The sequence below is a fragment of the Canis lupus genome, chromosome 34, assembly GCF_011100685.1.
Source record: "Canis lupus familiaris isolate Mischka breed German Shepherd chromosome 34, alternate assembly UU_Cfam_GSD_1.0, whole genome shotgun sequence".
Taxonomy (NCBI): Eukaryota; Metazoa; Chordata; class Mammalia; order Carnivora; family Canidae; genus Canis; species Canis lupus.
This window is the reverse complement of record NC_049255.1, coordinates 27,528,004-27,539,567: the sequence shown is the minus strand read 5'-3', so window position 1 is coordinate 27,539,567 and position 11,564 is coordinate 27,528,004. Positions and strand designations below refer to the sequence as shown.

The 11,564-nt window shown below is 40.7% G+C and overlaps 1 long non-coding RNA gene across 1 annotated transcript; it reads right to left on the bottom strand.

The window, feature by feature from the left end:
- Positions 1-5,413: 5,413 nt before the first annotated feature.
- On the bottom strand, positions 5,414-7,690 carry LOC111093948. The gene is made up of 3 exons (XR_005383563.1): positions 7,325-7,690; positions 6,817-6,858; positions 5,414-5,674 (listed from the first exon to the last, which is right to left on the bottom strand). It is a non-coding gene; the product is annotated as an uncharacterized LOC111093948 (long non-coding RNA).
- Between the last annotated feature and the right edge of the window lie 3,874 nt (positions 7,691-11,564).

Genomic DNA, 11,564 nt, shown 5'->3' with positions numbered 1-11,564 from the left:
AAATGGGCTTGCGTTTGTCACTCACTAAACTTGGAATCATAAAATATGTGGCCAAGTCACTGATATTGGCCAAGTCAACAGCTGCTTTTACAACAAAAAATACAAAATGCAGGGAAATTGGGCAGTTTTAACATCATGATAACACTGGTCAGTTGTTGTTAATAAGTGTGTGTACCAAAAAAAAAAAAAAATCACTAGTTCACATTTTCTACTTCTTTCTTCTTCCATCATTACCATATTTAGATTCTCTCACTAGGAGAACATGTCCCCCTGGAAGGCAGAAAATCTGTTCTTATTTCTGAATCCCCAGTATTAAGCCCGGTACACAAGACAGAGTTTAGCAGATACACATTCTAGAACACATTACATGGTTCCCCATACCCTGTATCCACACAGAAACAAGGAAGCTCAGTATTTGTATTGGGCCAACCTCGGAATGAAGCTTCCATCTATCAACCAAAAGAGGAATGTTCATTCATCTGTATATTCACTTATTCAACAAAAGTATTAAAAGCCAACTGGGTACTGATAGAGGAATGGAGAGGTGGATAGACATCCAATGAAGAGAGCATAGTAGAAACTAGGTGGTAGGTATTCACCTATCTGTTGTAAAATCCTCTTAACTTTACTGCGTGTTTGAAAGTTTTTATACAAAAAAAAAATGCTGTAGGAAAAATCTACCATGTGCTAGTCGTTGAGATTGCCACTAGGAAACAAAGATAAATATGAGACAGAAACAGTAACATCCCCAAATTCATGAATCATACAATCTGGTGCACAAGAAAAAAAAAGCAAACAAAATATTTATGAGTTGTGGTAAGGTCTTATGAAAGACACAGCAGAGTACTGGAGAAGAAGCAACAGGGGGTCGGGGAGGGTGGAGCAGTTGGGGGACACAGTGAGACTTAAATCCAAACGTCTCTTACTGTAGGACGGTAAGCAGGGGGACAATGTGGGAAGGAGGTGATCTTACGCTGTAAGACGGGGACACTGGCTGTTGTGTGAGGCTGGATGGGCCGGGCAGGGGTCAGGGCAGGGAAGCCCCATGAGGAAAGGCCTGCACTAAGAAGGTAGGATCAGAAGCAGAGAGACAGATGGTCTGATTTGACTCGTATTTTGGAGCTAGAAAGTCAACATGTCTTGCTTCTAGGTTGGATCAAAGGAGAAATTCCATTCGGTAATACTCAAAACCTTTTTCTTTAAACATCTCACCCACCCAAAAGAAACCTCCTTCTCATTTTGGTAAAGTTATTTCCAGGGCTAATTAACTATCCTAAGAGAGGTTGAAGGAAGCCAATTTCATATATTTTTCTATTTTTTCCAGCTTTTAAAGCTTCACTGTATCTCATCAAGAGTCCTTATACTTCTGGCTGGAAGAAAGGACTCTGATTTTTTTTTTCCCACCATGAAATAGAATGTTGTTCTCTCGGTATTTTGCATCATCAGAACGGACTAACCAAAATCTCAGTAGCATGGTTGTTCTAGGGATTAAATGATCCTAAGACTAATTCTGGAGCTTGAAAAGGCTGTGAAAGCACACTTCAGGGCGGGTTCTCTTTGATTCATTCCCGAATTATTATGCTGACAACAGTGAAAATAATAATATCGAGAAGATTATGGCAGTGTTATTGGAGCAGGGCTGACTGATTTTCAATTTCAGTTATTTGGTTTGAAATTATTAGGAAATAGGAAGTGAAGGAATTCCAAAATGAAATTAAGTTGCCTTTACTATAATGGCAAAGCCTATTTCTGTAGCTTTTTTTGTGAACAATGATGATGTATACCATTAACAAAATTCACACTTCTAATCATTTCCAGATGGAGTTCAAAATTCAAATTGCTGCTTTTTATTATTGTACTTTTGTTCCTAAGAGAGGCAGCACTTAACCCAGATGTCTGATTGTGGGGGAGGGGAGACTGCAAAATAGTAGAGAGAGCACCCCAGGTCCCTCACAGGCACAGGCACGCGTGCACACACACACACACACACCTGGCAGTAGGTAGATTCCCCCAATGGCATCATCTTGATCATTAGGGATGCAGTGACGGAGGAGAGCCCCAAGTTGGATTCCCAGTCAGCAATGAGACTGGAGAAAGGGACAAGGAGGAAGAAGAGACAGAGATTGGGGGAGAGAAGGGAAGAAGGAAAAAGGAAGAAGGCATATATTTTTGTTTTCTGAGTTTATACTAGGAAGCTCACACTTCCAAATACAGTGTCCCTCCATCTCACCCCTCAAAGAACTTCCCTGATCTCATTTTTTTTTCCTAACATGAGCCATATCCAAATGTTTTACATCTCGTTCGTGTTAATATTTGTTTCTCTTGTTAAAATAGTTCACCTTTGTCCATGGTTAAAATAAGTTTTCTGAATAACCAGGCAACTGATCCCCACCCCCATCCTCCAGTGGGTCTTATGTCTTCCCTCCCCTATGGCCTGGCTTCTAAGTTTCACTGCCTCACCTCAACCCAGCCCCACTATATCACTATTTTTCAAAGCTCAATAACCTCCTTAGACTATGGACTTGGGTCTCTCCATGGAGTCTTCAAAGTAAGAAGTCTACAGTCTAAGAAATCCTCATGACTTTCAGCATCTCAGCTTCCTGAAGCTGTCCTGGTTATGGATAGGAACCCTTTTTCTGGAATTCTATGGCCTCTGTAACCTTAGCACTGACCATCATTGCTATGGGAGGAAGGTAACACAGTCCATAAATAAAAACAAACACACACACAAAATCCCAAGGAAAATCAGTCAGTCCTTAACCTCAGGGTCAGCTGAGAAAAATTCAGTTCATTGCATAAGTGGTGGATTTATAGGCGAGGCCTTCCAGGGGGTTCTACAGCCCCGCCCCCATCGCGCCCCACCCCTCTTCACGGCCCTCCCCCTGCCGACTCTTGCAGCCCCAGGAGAAAGGTTCACAGTCCTTCTCAGCAACCTCAGTTTTCACCACTGGAGAAACACAAAGGACCGGGAGAGAGGAGGACCAGTTCTGAGTAGAATCTAAAAAGTGGGAAACAGTTTGGTTCCTGTCCTGGTCTGGCCAATGGACAAGTAACCTCTGATAGTTTATCTTTCGCACCTTATCATGCAAAGGCACTGCATCCTCCCAGCCCAAATTACATTTCCCTGAGCCAGAAAAAGTAACTGGCTCCTAGCTCCAAAGGAGAGGGAAAAAGGAAAGTCTAGTTACCCACATATGAATATTCTGTGTCCCTCCTAGGTCAGTTCCCAAAGAGTCATGTGGGACTTGCTTCTGGAGAGCACAGGTCATGTGTTTTTTGTGTGTTTTGTTCCGTGTGTTTTGTGTTTTGTTCCCCACATAATTTTATAAAAGCTCATTAAGTGAACTGATTGATGAATAAGCCCTTTTACAATTCCAGGTTGGGAAGCCTAGAGTCTTATTCCAGATATGATCTGTCATTAGATTTTGTACTGAGTGATTCACCTTAAAGGAGACTTTTTAAACTCTGCTGGAGTAGATGAAGGTTTTTGAGAAATTGCTGACCCTCCGTTAGGTTCTCCTACCTGTTACTCCTCTTCCGCTCCTAAAACCTTTCCTTCACAGCCATCCCCGCATGCTCATTGCTAAAAGAAGGAGGGTTTTTAAAGCTTAACTGATGAATTTGCTCAAGTTCCACACCATTGGTTCTCCTCTGTGGGTATACGTTAGAATTATCTGGGAGCTTTAAAAAACCACCAGATCCTGGCCCCACCTCCCCAAATTAAATCAAAATTCCTGAGGGCAGCCCCAGCATGGTAGTTTAAAAAGCTCTCCAAGTGATTCTAATATTCAGCCTAGACTAAGAACCGCTTTACCAGGGCTTCACTAGATGCTAATTAAGTCCCTTAACTCCAGCTTAAAGCTGGACACTCCACTTATCTCTCCCACTTGTTGGGTTCCCCAGACATACCTAAGACATGGTCCAGGCTCCACTGTTTCTCTAGATACAGTCCTCATCGTAACTAATATCACTTCCCTACAGTTTTTCTGTAAAAGCACTTAACACTCCCTTAAGAGCCTGAAGTGCTAAATAGTTAAGAACATCATACTCCCCACCAGATTTTGTTCCACGTAATGATGTCTTCAATCATTTCATCATGCATCATTTAAAAGCAGTAAAATATCACAATTTATGCTTCTAGGCTTGAAGCTCTAAGTACACTCAATCTTCTGCTGATGAGCTTGGTGGAGCTTTTTCATTTGCAACCTGAGTACAAGATCATGTCACAATAATTTGGTTAAGCCAGATAGATAGTGCCATCAGCACTGCTGCAGAGCGTGCAAGGCTTCCACATTTCACCGTACCGTGCTGTAACGCATCAAGGCGTCTTGTGGATGTGTGATTGTACCTTTTGTTTTAATTACTTGCAGTTACCCGTCCGTCTTCCGTATAATTTATACATAATATAGGAGATTGCTAAAAATCAAAAACAAATGGGGACCAGCCTTAAAAATTCCCTGAGCAGACAAAACCAGTTTAGTCATATAATAAGCAAAGCTTAAGTTAGCTTGTTTTGCAAGATTAACTTGACTAGGTCATTTCTTGCTTGTGCCTCTGGAAATCATAAGCAAAATAGTTTCCCCAAGTTATATGAGGTAACCACAAACCAATTCCCTATTGTTTAAGAAAATTATAATATTATAAAACCAATCACTGTGAATTGTGTATATAAATTATAACCTGAGTTATATACACCCCTGAGTCTCATTCTGTGTATTAGTTTGAGTGCTCTCAGTTTGAGAACCATCTTTTTTCTTTTTTTAAGATTTTATGTATTTATTCATGACACACAGAGAAAGAGAGAGAGGCAGAGACACAGGCAGAGGGAGAAGCAGGCTCCATGCAGGGAGCCTGATGTAGGACTCGATCCTGGGTCTCCAGGATCAGGTCCTGGGCTGAAGGCTGTGCTTAACTGCTGAGCCACCCGGGCTGCCCGAGAGCCACCTTTTTGGTATGTGCACAATAACCTTTTACTAATTACTACTTAGGTGATCCCTGGTTTTCTGCTATTATGACCTTTTGACAATACACACACGCACACACATTTTAAACCATCTAAAGCTATACCAATATAGTTGGTGACAGAAGCCATTCTAATTAGAAACTAAGTTAACCAAGTGATAATGAATAATAGAATAATAAAAAAAGAAAAAAGAAAAAAGAAAAACAAATACCAGTCGTGAATGATGAAGAGATAAATGCCAACCAGAGAGCAGAAAAATCCAAGCTCTAGTTCTTGCTCCGGTAGCTGTGTGTCATGTTGGGCAGGTCACTTTGCTTCTCTAGGCTCCAGGTTTCTCTTTTTTTTTTTTTTTTTAAAAAAAAAAAAAACTTTTGTGTGGGTTTTTTTTTTTTTTTTTTTTTTTAAAGATTTTATTTATTTATTCATGAGAGAGAGAGAGAGAGGCAGAGACACAGGCAGAGGGAGAAGCAGGCTCCATGCAGGGAGCCCAATGTGGGACTTGATCCGGGGACTCCAGGATAATGCCCTGGGCCAAAGGCAGGCACCAAACTGCTGAGCCACTCAGGGATCCCGGCTCCAGGTTTCTCTGCTGTGAAATGAGGCACTCACCTGGGATGGAACATACGTGTTTGCCTTTTTTGGGTTCTTCAGTCACTAGCAGGGCCTTCCTGGAGGGTGTGTTGAGAAGCATTCTGGGGCTGTATCAGTTCACTGGAAAGAAATCCATGATCAACCTATCAGTGCCTCTCAGGAGAAGGAAAGTGAAGCTTAATTTTTACTGGGTTGAACACAAGCGAATTATTTCCCAACCCAATACAGTGGATGGAAACAAGTAGAAATCAAATGAAAACTATTTACACCACCCTAGTGCTAGTCTTTATAGCCATATACAGACATGTGTACACACACACTGGCATATAGCTGTCTTTACCTGGTCACACTCACCTGTCAGCTCCAAGTCAAATTCTACATCTTTTACTAGGCCAACCACATACCGTGATAATAAATCGTAACATTTGGGCAGCATGTATTAAGTGTTGGGCACTATTGTAAACATTTTGCATAGGTAGTTCACTTAATCCTCACAGCAATCCATTTAGGGAGCTACTATTATTAGCCCCATTCTACAGAGGGAGAAAGCTGAGGCTACCAATCATGTCAGGGACTTGTTCAAGGTTACATGGTCCCTGAGAGAGCTGCGATCTGAACTGAGGCAATCTGCACCAGAGGAAAAGTGCTGAACCATTGGATGAAACAGTGTCTTCTTCTGAATGTCTGCGTCAACCATCCCCCTACACCATACTCTTTTTTTTTCCATTCTATTATTTACTGACTCCATGTGGCTACCAGAGATCAATCCATGTGGTAAAGCACTTCGAGATTTAGACAGAATTTTACAGAGGGTGACCATACATCCTGGTTTGCTCAGCCAGTGTCTGGGGGGGTGGGTGTTGGGAAAATTCAGAGGCTTTCTACCTGAGATGATGCCTGAGTTACTTATTAAAGAATAAATAGCAATTGGCCACCTTAAAATCAGCAATTAAAGTCAGTTTATCCTCCATTGTTAACATTCTTCCATTCCAGTTGGTCATATTGCTTGGACCCCAAAATACATTCTTTCTTTTTAAAGATTTTGTTTATTTATTTGAGAGACAGAGGAAGGGCAGGGGGAGAAGGAGGAGCAGACTCCCCACTGTCCCCATGGAGCAGAGAACTGGACACGGCAGGGTCCTGAGATACATTATTTCATAAATGGAGTTGACCATCCCTCCCCAAAACTCAAAAAAAAAAAAAAAACCATTAAGTTATGGGCAAGAATAAAGTGCAGTCCTGTCACAACTGTGGTTACTTACTTTACATACGGAAGGCTTAGAATGTCACTTCCAGGTGATGTCCTTGGGTTGTTAGAAAGGGAGGGAAAGATTTAATAAAACTCTTGATTAGGAAAGGAGAAAACATTTCAGGGTAGCAGAGAGTGAGGGAAATTGTTCCCTTTTACAGGCAAGAGCTTCAGACTCTCCAATAAATCAAAGGTAATGAGCCGGTAACTCCTTGAGGATGTGCAGGTAAAAGATGCTAGATTTTGGTGAGTTTCAGACAAATATGGATTGGTTCCACCTAAACACTCTGAGCCCTAGTTTAAGGATGGTTGAGCCAACAGGACAGCACACTGATCAAAGAAAATAAAAAGGGACACATTGAAATCCTGTTTTTATTTGTTTCTGTTTCAGTGATCATGTCTTTTATTTAACAGCCATAGTTTTCAAATGAATTTTAATAATGATTAACTTTCAACCTGACCATGACAGTGACTTTATTCCACAGACACACAAAGACACAAGCCTCGTAAGACACATTTACCTGTAAGACCTGAAAGCATTGAGAAGCTCAGAGAAGATATCTCAAGGAGGACATGGTTGCTTCTCACTTCTTCAAACCCTGGGTTATTCTAGGTTAATTACCATAATGGGACACTCAAATCAAGCTCAAAAGTTGATCTGATTTAAAGATGGTCATAAATCCTGGAAACTTGAAGTTTCCTGCCTCCCAGATAAGATGTAGGAGAAAAAATGGTAAAATCTATCAAGATGGTGCGATCCTGACTCTTCCAGAGACAGAAACAAACTTAGAAAAAAACAATAAAACCAGTCAGAGGTGGGGTGCCTGGGTGGTGCAGTTGGTTAAGCATCTGACTCTTGGTTTCTGCTCAGGTCATGATCTCAGGGTTCTGAGATCACGCCCTGCATTGGGCTCTGTGCTCAGCATGGAGTCTGCTTGGCATTCCCTCTCCCTCTGTCCCTCCTCCTCCTCTCTCTTTCTCTCTCTCTCTCTCTCTCTCAAATAAATAAATCTTAAAAAAAAAAAAAAAAACAGAGGTGATATCAGTCTATTGGGAGGAGTTAAAAACCAAGATCAAGATCTGGGCAAAAAGAAAATAATCTTGCCAATTGTTTGGATTGGCAAGAGCCAGGAGAACAGAAATAGGGTGTCAAGACCAAGTGGGAAACTCCAGAACCTGGGGTGGGAATAGTGCCTGGAAACTCCATGGTTCCCACTGTTGGTAAGACATGTCTGCAAGTTCTAAATTCCAGGCTGCCCCTGGGAAGTGGGGAAGAAGGGGCATTTGGTCAACCTGATCCAGCCTCCCAGGCTCAGTGCTCAGCACCAGCTCCACTACTTTCAGAGCACACTCTTGGCATAATTTTTGGCTTTGATGAGGTACTTCGGATGAATCAAAAGATTCAGGAGGGCAGCAAAACAAATTTCCACTTGAAGTCACTTAACATCAGTGCCTACAATTAGAGCGGCCCTAAGAGTTACAGCAAACCCAGTGTGCTCATTTGCACACTTCTCTGCAAATTAGAACATTTTTCATAAAGATGTCATGGCCTTCCCTTTATTAATTTGTTTAGCAAAATTTGTGTTCACAGGACAAAGGTGAACTGGAGCACAGCCCCATTTGAATTATTGCAAGTCCTATAACAGTACACCTTGTTCCTTTTTCAATTTTTCATAATGCGTGACATAATTTATTTAATGTCGATTCTCCCCTTAGACCATAAGTGCCATGGGGGCAGGAATTGTCTCTTTCTGTCCACTATTGTATTCCTGTCACCTGAAACACTACTTGGCACCAAGTGGCCCTCAATAAACGTTTGCTGAAGAGATACTACTCGCTCAAAAATTGTCGGGAATAAAAGAGAAAACATGAAGTACCCATCACAATGCCTGTCAACTGAATCAACATTTTTTTAATGGAATCAATGAATGCAGAAGATCTTATATCACTCTCTCTTGATGCCCTGTCTGGTTACTTTCCCCCCTTTTTAGGTTTCTTTTATTACTATACATTTCACAGGACCGCTTCCTGCTTTCACTTCCTCTCTAAGCTCTTCTCCAACTCCTGCTATATTGGCTTCATTGAAACCATCCCCTTAAAGCTGCTCCGAAATCCAAACAATTTCCTTGAAACTCATCAGTGTCTGTGACACCACTACATATTTTTTACACAACCGTTCCAGCACTTTCTCCCTGTCACTGACATTTGATTTTCTCCTATTCTCTCTGTGTCTCAGCGGGACTCATACCTTGACCTTCTGCCTTTTTGCTTTCATTAAAATTGGATTTAGCCAATCTTGGCTTCCACTTATCACTTCTTGCAGATGACTTCAACATTTCCAGATCTTCCATATTTTGTCTGACTTGTAGTTCCATATTCCCAACACCTTGAGAAACTAGCCCTTCCCTGATGCTCTGAGAGCCTTTTCATGCTCCCTACAATCATAGCTTATATGTCTGTCTCTACCAGCCTCCCCTGGAATAAGATATGCAGCACTTAGTGTAATTCTTGACACAAAACACATGATAGTTCTTTGAATGAAAGAATGAATGAGTTTATAAAACTATTACTAAAACATTTTCATTCAAATCTCTTAGAATATCTCAAACTTTATACCAAATTGTGTCCTTTTCCCCTGAATTCCTTTGCGTCCTGAATTTCCTGCTGTCGGTAGGACTGACATCCACCTACCTGATCCTAAAATTCTCAAGTCCTCTATGATTCCTCTCCATTTCCCTCATATTTATCAAATCGTGTACATTTCCTATGATATTCTGCGTCATGTCCATTCTCTATCCCCACCATCAACTCGCAAACCTAGCAAGGCCTCAGGTCTCATCCGGATCACTACAACAGACTCCCTCTTCCCCAACATGCAACGATTCTCTATTATCTGCTACAGGCTTGTAATCTAATATTCTTGACCTAGTTTTCAAGAATTGCCATAATTCAGTCCCCCTCCTTCCCCTACTATTGGCTACTGATCAAACTTCAGGTCAACATCCACTGCCTACTCCAGGCAAGCTGTGCTTGCCATTGATCACTCGGGTGGTGGCTTGCTGGCTTATTCTCTCCCTATCTGAAATCCTTTCCTTCTCCACCATCTATGGACTTCTACCCACAATTCAAGACTGAGATCAAACGATTTCTTTTTATTAATGGCTCTACTGATATATCTTTGACATATAAAAATTGTTTGTACTTAATGTGTATGTCTTGACATTTTGACAGTGAAATAATTGCTTATGCAGGAAAGTTCTTGTGACCATTCCAACCACCCACCTCCTTTTCTCCCATAGCACTTAAATTCTGCACCACAACCTCATTCAGAGCTTCATTTAGGGTTTTGCCCTGCTTTTTCTATGTTTACTTGTTTTCCCAAAGAGATTGTGAGCTTACTGAGGACTGCAGCTATGTCCTGAGTTTTCAGCAAGTGGTCAATAGACATTTGCTGATTGATTAATTTTATCAGATTTGGATACAACTGTGACTCATTTGAAAGATGAGATATAATCCCTAAAAGCAGACTGCCACAGATAACTGGGGGAAGCAAGACTCATTTTATTTCCCTGTAAAAGTTTGAAATGAGTTTTCCGAACAGGAAAAAATGTGTGCTCAGAATTTTATAATGACAACATTTAAAATACAACACAACTTTCAAATCACACTTACCAAGGATAAGCAGGATATTTTGGCAGAAAATGGGAAAGGGAAGACCAAATAAAATCAATGAAATCCCTCATACATCCTCACACAAACTACAATATACAAATGTTCTCAAAGATCTATAACCCATCAACTTGCCTGACACTATAAAGATGGTCCTAAAGATTGAGATTTTTTCTTCCCTTCTCAAGAGAGAATCTCTCTCCCGAGTACTTTTTCTTTTTGTTTTTAACTTTTTATTTTAAAAATAATTTTAAACTGAGACAGTCAGTTAAGCAGACAACTATTGGTTTCAGCTCAGGTCATGATCTCAGGGTCGTGAGATCGAGCCCCACATTGAGTTCAGCACTCAGTGTGGTGTTGCTTGAGCCCCTCTCTCCCTCTTCCTCTGTCCCTCCTCCCATTCTCTCTTCCTCTCTCTCTCTCTCTAAAATAAATAAATAAATCTTTAATAAATAACATGATTTTAGACTTGCCAGAAAGTTGCAACAATAGTACAGAGCATTTCCATATGCCCTTCTTTTAATGTTAATATGTTGTACAACATACGTTGTACAGTAGCACAATGACCAAAACCAGGCTTATTAGCACAATACTTGTGCTAATATTATTATTATTATTATTAATATTATTATTGTGCTTATTGGCACAATACTATTGACTGAACTATAGATTTTACTTGAAGGTATTTACTTTTTCCCTTTAATGTCCTTTCACTGTTCTAGGATTGATTCAGGATCCTGTATTGCATTTGGTTTCTCCTTAGTTTCCTCCAACCTGTGTACTTCCTCAGTCTATCCTTGTCTTTCCTGACTTGGACTTTTTAATGAGTACTAGACAGGTATTTTGTAGAATGTTCCTTGACTTGGATATATCTGGCATTTTCTCATGATTAAACAGAGGTTTTATGCCTTTTTGACAAGATTACTATGAAAGTGATGTGTCCTCAGTGCATCATATCAAGAGGTTTGCAATACTGATATGTCTCAGTACCAGTGACATTATCCTTGGCCATTTGGCTACTGTGGCATCTATTGGGTTTCTCCATTGCAAGTTACTATTTAACTAACAAATACAATGGGAGAGATACTTTGA